An 11,653-nucleotide genomic window follows, 5' to 3' on the forward strand; every position below is an offset into this window, starting at 1 on the left:
TTGCCGTGCGGCTGGCAGAATGAAGACCCTTATTTGGACTTTACTATGTTTTCACTCTCTGTCATTGAGTCAATGCCAACTGCATGCCTCCAGAAATGGGAAAAAGTTCATTTCTCTCCTTGAAAGCCATGTACTTGCAACATGTGTGCTACTTCGTAACTAAGACTTTCAGCCATCCAGGTAGGCTGGCTCTTTAATAATAAGAGCAGCGTACCTCGTATGCGTCAGCTCCGCTCCAGGTGCTGTTCTAAACCTTTGCATATAATCACTCATTTAATCCTCTCAACAACTCAATGAGGTCAAAATTATTATATTCCCCTGGCCCCTTTCACAATGGTCTCTTTTGAATTCAGCACCCCCCTGTGGGGGCCCGGGTGACAGAGCCTAGTGACCAAGAGGGACTCAGATAGCCACACTCTTGTCTTTGTCTACCTTCATCATGATCTGTTTTATAAGTGACCCTCAAACTTCTGAAAGTTAAAAACAATTTTATCATGTCACATCGACTCATAGTGACCCTAGATCAGTGGTTCTCAACCTGTGGGTTGTGACCCCTTAGGGGGTCAAATGACCCTTTCACAGGGGTCACCGGATTCATAACAGTAGCAAAATTCCAGTGATGAAGTAGCAATGAAAATAATGTTATGGTTTGGGGGGCACCACAACATGAGGAACTGTATGAAAGGGTCCCAGCTTTAGGAAGGTTGAGAACCACTGCCCTACATAGTGTTTCCAAGATTGTAAATTTTTACAGGATCAGACTGCCTCATCTTTCTTCCTCAGAGTGGCTGGTGGGTTTGAACCGCTGACCTTGAACCAGAAGGTCAATGGGGAAGTGAGGGCTAGGGGTTCAGTCCTTCGTGGTTTTTGAAACGAATCTCTTCAAAACATGTGTCATTTGTCCAACTGGTAAGAGCTGGAAGCAAGGCTCATGGGGAGAATGTTGGGAAGAGAATTGCAAGACTCAAAGCAGACAGGGTGATATCTGGCCACACAGAGTCCCGTGGGCCACCAGTGGGAGGCAAGTTGGATTTTATCCCATGTCAATAGGAAGTCAATGAAAAAAAGCCTTGTGGGTAGGAGCATGGACTCGAGATGATCTGGGTTCAAATCCTGCCTCTGTTGCTCACTAGCTGTGGGAACTTGGATGAGCTACTTAACTTCTCTGGGCCTCAGTCTCTCCATCTGTAAAGGGGGGCCAAAAGAGTGCCAGCCTCAGAGGGTGATTGTGAGTACTCGAGTTAGTTAGCACACGTGAGGTGCTAGAGCCCAACCTGGCACACAGTAAGTGCTCAACAGGCATGCCCCCTGCAGGGCTTCAAGCATGTGGGGGGATTTTACCACAAGGGGACTAAGGTGCATGTGATATGGCCACTCTGAGGTAACATGGGTAGTTGTTTACGCCGCCTTAGAACCGAGTGTATGGAGCCCCTGAGTGTTGGCCCCATGCTGGGCCCTGGCTCTCTTCTCGGGTCAGAACAGAGCCGGTCCAGGAGGCACCACCCATGGAAAGCAGGCTGGCCCAGCTGAGGGGAGAAGCCGGGGTCTGGGCCACTGAACTTTTGGATCCTCCAAGTTCTCATCAACCAAGTTCAGCTCCTCAACACGTGGCCCCATCACCAGGTCCTCTGTGCAGGACCAACCCCGACAACACCTAGCACGCACCCAGACTCAAAAAAGAGACCAGATGTCATGGGCATGATCCCCCCGGGACAGCAGGGGACAGCAGGTATTGTGTTTGGGGGCGTGGTGACTACCCATCTCTGCAGTGTGAGAAACTCCCCGCTAAACCAGGTGCAAAGAACTGCGTCTGTCCACCTCGGGGAGATCGGGCACAGACCTGGCTGTGGGGCCGTGGAGTCATTCAGCCCTGGGACCACCATGGCCTCTCCAGAGGGCCTGCTCTCAGCTTCCTGGCCATGCTCTGATGGAAATGGGAGCCAGGTGCTTCCCTGAGCCCTGGCTCTGCTGCCAACTCCATTTCAGACTCGGGGCCTGAGTGTGCCCTAAACAGGAGGTTTAGTCTAGATGGTTTGCGACTCTTGCAGCCACTTGACCTCTGTTTAAGAACACATTCACAGGAACCTGATCTGTGCCCGGCCCTGGGCTGAGTGCTAAGAGGGCTGAAGTTCAGGAAGCCCACCACCCTGGAGGGGTGACCCAGATGCTGGGGGCGGGGGAGCACCTAGCAGCGCAGTCCCCTGACCAATCCTGGAGGGCTTCCCAGAGGAGGTGACACCCAAGCTCAGTCTCATAGGTTCAATAGGAGTTGACTAGTGAACTAGCCACCATCAGACTAGAATTCTAGAGAAGGCCCCTTGGCAAGTCCAGGGAGGAGAGACAGGAGGGGACACTGGTAGTCCACAGAACAGTTTGGAGCAGGTAGCATTCAGGTGGTCTATGGGTGTTCCAGGATACAGCCCATTCATGTGTTCTGGAATGAAGGCCAGAGAGTCCTCAGGCTGCAGCTGGTGGCCTTGACCATAGGAGCAAACAAGATTGCCATGAAAGAGTCTGCAGAGAAAGAGCAGCCCTCAGGAAAGGAAGGCAGGGCCGGGGAGCGCAGAGCACCCGCATCCCCAGCATGGGGGAGAGAAGTGGGGGCGCAGCAACACCAGGCAGGACTCCCCACAGTCAGCACACATGGCAGGAGCATGGCAGGTGGCCAGCAAATGTTTGGGGGTTTGTAAATCCCTTCAAATTGAGAGATTGCGAATCCCAGGGAGGTCGGAGAAGGAAGACCAGAGGAGGGAGGGCTTCAAGGAGACAGGCAGGCCCTCTGCTGCCCACGCTGCTGAGAGGTCAGAAGCATCCGTGGAACCGGGACTTGGCATCAGGGGAGCTGGCTGCGGGGGCCAGGGAGTGGATGTCAAGTGAAGAGGGGGAGAAGGGAAGTGCAAAAATCTCTGCATTTTTTGCTGAAAGAGATGGTGAAGACACAGAAGGGTCCAACAGAGGGGAGGAAGGAGGTAGCAGTACAACAGGGTGCCAGCCAAGGGCGGGTTTCCAATCCAACGAGGTCATTTGCTGAGTGACCTCAAGTGACACAACGCACCTCTCGGAGCCGGTGTGCTCCGCCGTAAAACAGGAGTGTCCCTCACTTTAAAGTAGATTGTGACCAGCAAAGGCCACCTGCACAGAGCGCCTAACGGGATGACCAGAGAGCGTTAACAATGTCTCCAGCGGGTGTGGCCGTGCCCTCCTCTCACCTGAGCTCCGCCAGCGCCAGCGAGGACACTCGCCTGATGGGGTCGTGGCCCCATTTTACGCAGGATGAAACGGAGGCCCAGCTCACCGGCTCACCAGGTCCCTGGCGGCTGCGCTCTTTCCGTCGTCGTCCAGCGAAACGGTACCGTGAGTTCTGTGATCACCACCTTACAGGTGAGGCACCTAAGGCCCAGGAGGCAAAGCCACTCGCCCAACCCTTCACAGACGGCCTGGCAGGGCTGCGAAGCCGGGTCTGTGGCCAGAGGGACTCCCTGGACCACGGGAGCACAGTGCCTCCGGCAGAAGCCAGGGGGAGGGGAAGGAAGACCTGAGGATGTGCTTCTACAGAAAGGGTCTCCCAGACGCAGGTGGCGGGTGGAGGGGAGAAGGCGTGGGGGGCGAGGGGGGAGGCTTGCGGGGAGGGGGCAGCATGCGGCCCAGGTGGCTGGGCCAGGCTGGCCGCTGCAGGGTGGGGGAGCGCTGCTGCCCGGGTGCCCTGTGGTTGCCATGCCGACCCTCAGGCTGTGTTTGCGGATGTTGTATTTGATTTCACACGTTTGGAACTTCGATTGCGTCATTTCGCAACACAAGGTTGCCATGACAGCCGGCCCCACGTTCCCCGGGTGGCTCACACCTTGGGGGAGAGAGAGAGGGAGGCTTGGCCCCTTCCCCTGACCCAAACCTTCACACCAGAACCCTCCTGAGGGGCGAGGCCAGGATTGTGGGGCTGGAAAGCACTTGAGGATCAATCACTGCCTACATTCCCCAGTTGGGGAACCTGGAGTCTGGAGGTGAGCGTGTGCCCCAGGTCAGATAGAGCCGGGCCTGCCAACCCGACGCCTTGCCACTTCTCAGCACGGAGTCTTTGATACCTGGCTGCACAAAGGATGAGTGCCCACTCGACCCAGCACCCAGTCTGAATGTCTGCCCTGCTCGGCTTCTCCCCTACATGAGGGAGCTTCCATCCCTACACCTGTCAAGGGCTCGCAGAGGGACTGACCCCTCTGGGGAAGGTTAACTGTGTGGTGCACACAGGGTCCCTATTACAGTGTAGCTGTGATAAATCGGGACAGTTGAGAAACTTTTCTTCTTCTCCTTTTGGTCATTGCCCTGTCCTTGTAACTCAGTTCTGGCCTCCACTCTGCCTCAAATCTGTTTTAGGTCTGTGGGTGGCTGCCATCTCTCTGGTCCCCCGAGGCAAGATGCAGCCCTTGTTCCCCCAAGCTCCCCATCCCCTGCTGCAGTCCTGGCCCCGCATCCCGGTCATTCACCCTCTGGCCAAGGGGTTAGATGCACCGATAAGTCCAACCGAGGGGCCGGACAGAGCGCCCATCCCAGGTGCCAGCTCTCCCCGGTCAGAACCTCCAGTTTCACATCTGTGCCCTGGACCAAGCCAGCCTTCCTCTCCCTCTGTCCCAGGGGTCCCAGAGAAGACGACCAAGACTCCCACCCTGGCAAAAGAGCTGCCCCAAGCATGTCAATGGGGAAACTGAGAGGGGTGATAGGAGTTGCCCCACACCTCAGCAACTGGTAAGTGGTCACTAAAAAAAGGGGAGGAGGTAAAAATCCCCAAAACAGGAAGAGCTGCTACCGCCAACGAGTGTTATGGCCTTAGGTTTCCTGGATGACCAGCTCACCCACTGCTCCTGCCCCTGCCCAGCTCCCTGCCTGCTGCCTGTACTGCCCTGGCCAGGTCCCCAGACCCAGAGCCAGGACCAACACAATCTATTTCTCTTCCCTGCCGCCCCCAGCTTGTGTGTACTCCAGCTTGCTGGGAAAACCCATCCCTGCCACATGTGCAGGAAACATGTTCTGGGCAGGTGCCCAGTCAGCCCAGCCACCCAGCAGCGGAGCCCCAACCGGGGTTCAAATCCCCACGGCTCCCCTGCTGTGCTGCACATTCCAGCCCCTGGGTTCTTGAAGGCACGGCCTCCCCGTCTCTCAAGTGAGAATGACAGGTGGCCATTCCAGATGACAGGGAGCAGGAGGGGCCTGTCCCAAGGCCACCCCTGAGCTGGAGGCTGGAAGACAGGTACCCAAGGCGAGCCTTGCCAGCAAGGCGAGACCAGTCCTCAGGAGAGAACGGAAGACGAGATAGAGCCCAGTCCATGGTGCCTCCAACCAACGTGAGATTGTTCTCGGAGCAGTCGGGAGGGCTTCCTGAAGCAAGAGGGGGGAAGCGGAGGGATCCCTAGGAACAGGCAGCAGCCGATGATCACAGCCCAGGATGATGTAGGCGGTGAGAGATGTGCGCAGTCAAGGAGCCGGACAGAGCCCAGGAGAACCGGCCCCAGCATCACAGGGGAGGAGCCCTGGGAGCAGAGTCTGGAAGGACGGCTGGGCTGAGCCAAGGCAAGAAGGCAGGGGGGGTCGTAGTGTGCATCCAGGAGAGGAACTGCACCTGCCAAGGCGCAGAGCTATGAGACCAGCTGGCGCCGGGCATTACTGGAGAAGAGTGGGGAGGCAGGAGGTAGTGGGTAGAGAGGCAGACAAGGACGGATCAGGGAGCATGTCAAAGGTTAGGCACCGGGCAATGGGCAATCCCCGAGGCAGTGGGCAAGGGCAGAGTGGCACTGCAGAAAGCAAGCCCTTGGGGTGGGGGCTGTGGCTGCAGAGGGTAAACCAGAAGGCCCAGAGAACAAAGAAGAGGCTGCTGCCCCGGCTGAGAGCCAAGGGCAACAAAGGGGATGAGGGAGGGGCTTGAGGCCATTTGGGAAGTAAATCTGTGAGGTTTGGTGAATGACGGTGTTTCAGGAGGGAGGCTGAGGAGCGCCCAGAGGACTCCGGGTTGGCAGCTTGGCCAGCAGAGTGGCTGGAGCTGTCACAGCTGGCCCGAGGGTGCCAGGAGGAGCCAGTCTGAGGAAGGATGGGGAGACGTGCGAGGGTCTGTGGGGCATTCTGGTTGGGCAATGAGGTCTGGCGGTGTGGGAGAGTGTGCAGGACAGACCGGAAGTCTGCCTCATGCAACACAAGCCACGAGGAAGAGCAGGATTGCTTAGGGAAGACGTGGGGTCCCGACAGAAGGCCCAGGGCTCTCCCAACTTGGAAGTGAGAGGGTGAGGGCACCCACAGACGGAGACGGGAGGAGCTGCCTGAGAGAAAAGCCAGGAGACCTCACGTGGGAGCACGTGACGCATGGACTATTCCCTCCTGCTGGATGCGACCGAACCCCAATCCAAACTCACTGCCACAGAGTCAATTCTGACCATGGCCACCTCACAGGACAGGGTGGAACTGCCCCTGTGGGTTTCCCAGATAGTCACTCTTTACAGGGCTGGAAAGCCCCACCTTCCTCCCTCTGGATGCGACAGAAACCCCCAGGGAACACCGGCCTCCCACGATGGAGGTGCGGTTTCCTCTTGTGTCAGAGAAGGGCTGGGGAGGCAGGTCACCACCATCAGAGACTCGGCTCTCTGGGCCTTCACACTGAGTTCTACCTGCAGCTCCCCCCAGGAGCCCAAGGTAGGCACTGCAGCTGTAGCCCCCTCGGTCTTTTTCCCAGCCACGGGGAGGGCGGTGACCCTTCTAGCTGAGGCCGCCCAGCCTCTTTCAAAGAGCGTTCTTCCCTCCTCGCAGCTTCTCGTGCACCTCACTCAGCAGCTGTAAGGGGGGGTGGGGGGTCAACGCTTTCCTGAATAAAAGGTGGGTTCTCTAAGAAAGGAACCGGGAGAAATGACTGTAGGCTAGGTCACTCGCCGGCTCCAACACAGAAAGAACTTTCCAGAAGGGACAGATGGTAGGATGCATTAGCTTCGGCATGAAGGCTTAATCTCTGGGCTCAGCAAGGGGGTCGCTGGCATCCTTCCGGGGCCTGATGGGAAGAGGAGATGGAGCCAGATGGCAGTGGCTTGAGGCGGAAGGGGGGAAGCGAGGATGCACGGGAGGCCCGGCCTCTGCAGGAAGGAGATACAGGGTCACAGGGGCCCTTCCTTCTGAGACTGGAGGACTACCCCATAAGACAGGTTCTTCCAGAGAAGAAGGGCAGGGGAGGGAGAACCGGGCAGTCAAAGGTGAAAAGGCCCCAGGAGAGATGGGAGAGACCTGGATCCCCAACCGAGTGGAGAGGCAGCCCTCCACCCCAGGGACCAGAGGACGGCAGAGGAGGGAGGTTCTTCATGGGTGGATGAGGGTGAGGTGGGGAACCAAGGGCTGCCAGACCTTGATGGAGTAAGCAGGTTTGCTATGAGGGCAGGTGGGAGGCAGCTGGGCTGGGGGTGGGGGGGTGGCGGCGAGCTGAGGGGTAAAGGTCAGGACGCCTGTGCCAAGGGCCTGGAAAAGGAGCCAGACTAGAATAGGGGGGTTCTTGGGGGCAGTGCCTGCTGACATAAGAAGCTCTGGGTCCGTGGGAGGTCGGTCAGTGGAGGCCATCACTGGGCAGGGCCCTAGCATTGCACCAGAGCCTCAGGGCTTGGCAGGGTAGGGAAGGAGAAGCCTAAGGGAATTAGGGTCCTAGGAGTGGTGGGGAGCTGGTACCAAGTTAATGAGGTGACAGAGCAGGGACCCGTTGGGGGGACTTCAAGGTTGGGGCAAGAACAGGGTCTACTGTGAGGGGAAGGAGGCAAAGATGTGAACGAGTGCACAGGGGTTGCATTTTTAGGACAGGTCTGTCATCCCATTTTACAGACAATTGCACAGAGGCCCAGAGAGGAGAAGGAATTCGCCCTGGGCCATCCAGAGAGTTGAAGTGGACCCAGGCCTTCCCTCTGGCCACTCTCCCCTCCAGACCTGTTTCCCCTCTTTGAGGCTGGACCGGGCGATGGAGTGGCTGGGCCCCAGCTGTGATCCATGGAGATCTCGGGGCCGCGTGGAAGTCCTTGGAGCAAGAGAAGATCCCGTGGCCCCAACCTGCCCCGTTCCTTTAACTGAGTCACCTTCCAAACCCCGAAACATTCCGGATTCCCCCACCTCTGTGCCAGGTCCTCCGGGAGCTGAGTCACGGGGAGGCGGGAGGCAGCGGGGAGGGCTGCAGGTGAGAGCAGGCTGCCAGGAGGACCAAGGCACAGGTGCTTGCTCTCCCGCCCTTGGTAACCAGTCTGTGTTGATCGCACCACAACAAACCCTCGACAGCGGATTGTCAGCAAGCCCGAATCCAAGGAGTATCTATGGAAAACTGCGCCCATGACAATTAACTTGCCGATTGATCCCTCACAGCTCGAGAATTGAAGCTGCTCATTGGTTGCGTGAGCACCCCACCCCTGGATGGCGCCCGGGGCACGTGCCAATCCCTAGATTTCCATGTCTCTGTCTCCAGTACGCACCCTCACTCCCCTGCCGCCGGCAAGTCATCTTCCCACAGCCAACACATGCCTGGTGCCTGGTGCCTCTCTCGCTGTGGAGTCTCCCATGGCTCCCCATGGCCTATCACACTCATTCCCTACCCATCACAGCCCTCTGCAGCGCCACCAGCCATGAGTCCTGCATGCCGGCCTCATCCTCTCTTGACTGCAGGCCCAGGGCCCTGCTCTCCTTTCTCTGACACGCACACACGCACCCATGCACGCACACTGGCAATTCCTCTTGGCTAATCCAAAACGCACAGACACCAAACCACACCCCGATGTCCTCACTTTAAGAGTGAAATAGTGGGGGAGGGAGCTCATTTTAAAGGCGATTTAGCCATGGGCGGAGGGGGAGAGGATGTTCTAAACTTGATTGTGGTAATGACTGTACAATTCTTCTTGATATGGTAAAATGACTGAACTATTGAATTGTATGATATGTGGATTAGGTGCCAATGAAAATGTAAACGTAAATAAATAAATAAACTAGCCCACAGCCCATTCTGGAGGGTCAGTTTCCTTCTCCACATGTCTAAGACCCCCCACGTAGGGCTCAGGGTCCTTGTTGCTTCCCACGCGAGCTCCGCTCCTGGCCCAAGCACCTCGCTTCCCCAGCCCAGTTTGCCCTCCGCCAGCCTCTCACAGCCCCACGGGTGGCCTCCGCGCCAGCTGCCTCATTCTCCAGAGCCCTACAGATACAGGCTGTGTGGGCAACAGACTTTCCAGAACATTTGAAGGGAAGAGATTTCAGCACCTAGCCAGCAGTAATGTCAAACTGGGCTCTCCTGCACTGCCTGGTGGGCCCCTGGTCTTCCCTGACAGCCCTCTCCTTGGCTCTGGCTGCTCCCATCTTCCCAAGCCCCCATCTCTAGCCAGGAGCCCCCTGCCTGGCTCCACTCTGCTCCAAGTCCCCGGAGCCTCCTCAAGTCTTGCTCTCCAGCCCTGAGATAAGTCCCCAACTCATGTTCCTCATTACACAGAGCCAGTTCTCACTCAGTGGTGACCAGGTCCAGCAGGGGGAGGGAGTCTCTTAGAACCAAAAAGGACCTCCCCAGGGGGTTCCTTCGGATCCAGCCTCACTGCGACAAGCAGCAGCTGCCCTCAGCCCTTCGTATAAGTGGCATTGCTTGTGCTTTCATTCAGGAGCCTTTCAGAAGCAGGACCATCACGTCCAGTTTCTTCGTTTCACACGTGAGAAGCCACCTGAGACCTAGAGACATCAGGGTCTCAAGCAAAGAAAGCCCAGCAATGGAGGCCCAGACCCAGGGTGGAACTGGTTCTCGGATGCCAAGTCTGGGGCTTCTCTACTCCCCATAGGCCCGTTCGTCCCCATCTGGTACAAAGAGTGGGGCACGGGGAGGAGGGAACTGCCTTCGCTGAGCACCTACGTTGTGTGGGGAATGGTGCCAAGCTGTTTCGTGTGTGTTGTGTCATTTAATCCTCGAAGCAACCCTTGAAGTAGGAAATGCTATTCTCCTCATCTCGGACACTCAAAGAGGCAGCCCTCTAATTCTGGGCTAATTGTCACACTAATTATGTGACCCTCAGCTGGAACCTGGAATGACAACCAAGACATACTGTATACTCTTTAGGTCAGTGGTTCTCAACCTTCCTAATACCGTGACCCTTTAATACAGTTCCTCATGTCGTGGTGGACCCCCCAACCATAACATTATTTTCATTGCTACTTCATCACTGTCATTTTGCTACTGTGATGAATCGGGTGACCCCTAAGAAAGGGTCATTCGACCCCAAAGGGGTCGTGACCCACAGGTGGAGAACCGCTACTTTAGGAAATTAACCCACCTTGGTCAGAAAGTAAGGTTCTTACTCTTGCAAACCACAGTGAAAGCCAACACTTGTGGACTTTTCTCCTTGTGCCAGGCATGAGGCTGAATAGTTAACACCATTCCATCTTATTTCATTTCTATCCAGCCCCAGGAGGCCTGTAGACTTACTCCCATTTTCCAGACAAGCAAACCCAGGCTTAGAGAGGCGAGGTGATCTACCCCACTCTCATTCACAGCTGATTAATGGCAGAGGTCAATGTAAACCAGAACCTTGAGCCAGTTCCAACTGGTTCAGTCATAGCTGATGCAGCAAAATCAGAACAGACCCAAGGTTGTGCAAGGAGGATGCAATGGATCAATTACCCAAACAGGCAAGACGAGGGGTCCACTGCTGAACTAGGGGACTTGGGGGAAACATCATCTTCAGGAGCTTGATGGGGGAGACTGAATTATTGTCAGGGCTGTGGAACCCAACACACATTCAAAGTGGGCATGGCCAGCCACTGTCTTTGAGACAGGCACCATTGCTTCTTACTCTGTTGCTCAAGAAATGTGGTTGCTATGTAACCCACATTCTGCTCTTCCCCCCACCCCAAGAGAAAGATTAAATTGCTCCGAGGGTAAGGGCCCCCAATAAAATGATCCTTAAAAAAAATTATTAGGAGAGTGTCCACCATAATTTCCCCTGTCAATGACTGTGCCAGGACTCCTACATTTTACAAATTTGAGTCCATTCCAGTGTCACCCTATCAGCCGTGGCTGAATCAGGAAGAACTGGTTCTGAGCCCTGGATCAAACTGAAAGAGCAGCCTGACAGATACGGTAGGGGACAAGGGAGCAGTGAGTTTATGGAGGGAGGGGAGGAACCACTCAGGAAAGGAAGGCAAGGACGGTTGCCCAACTTAAAGGATGTAATGACTGCCCTTGAGTGGTACATGGAGAAACGGATGGGTTGGTGTATGTTTTGCTATGTCTATTGTCAACAACAAAATAAATAAACCCCCAGCACCCTCACCTCACCCCTTCCTGCTGGGGGGAAAGTGTGAGGTCCACCCCTACCAGCTTTCCCCTACTTTGGGATTTATTGCTGGGCATCTGGGGGCCCTGAAGCAGGGAATATGGTTCTAGCACTGTGCCAGCACTGATCCCCTTACTCGGTGATCCCAAGAACAGGATGCAAGGGACAGACCCAGCTCAACCTCAGAGACAGCCTCTCTCCCGCACCCCGCCTGGAGCCCACAGGTGTGAGGTGTGGTAGCCCCTGCCAGCCGATGACTGGCTCTGAGTCACGGCAATGGCCCCATTAGGCTTGGCCCCTTTCTCTGCAGCTCCTGAGCCAGCCAGTGCCGCCAGGGCCAGAAGAGCCCTGGGTGAAGA

Source organism: Echinops telfairi, unplaced genomic scaffold (assembly GCF_000313985.2).
Source record: "Echinops telfairi isolate 266 unplaced genomic scaffold, ASM31398v2 ScPeMD7_7457;HRSCAF=8495, whole genome shotgun sequence".
In the NCBI taxonomy this organism is placed as follows: domain Eukaryota; kingdom Metazoa; phylum Chordata; class Mammalia; order Afrosoricida; family Tenrecidae; genus Echinops; species Echinops telfairi.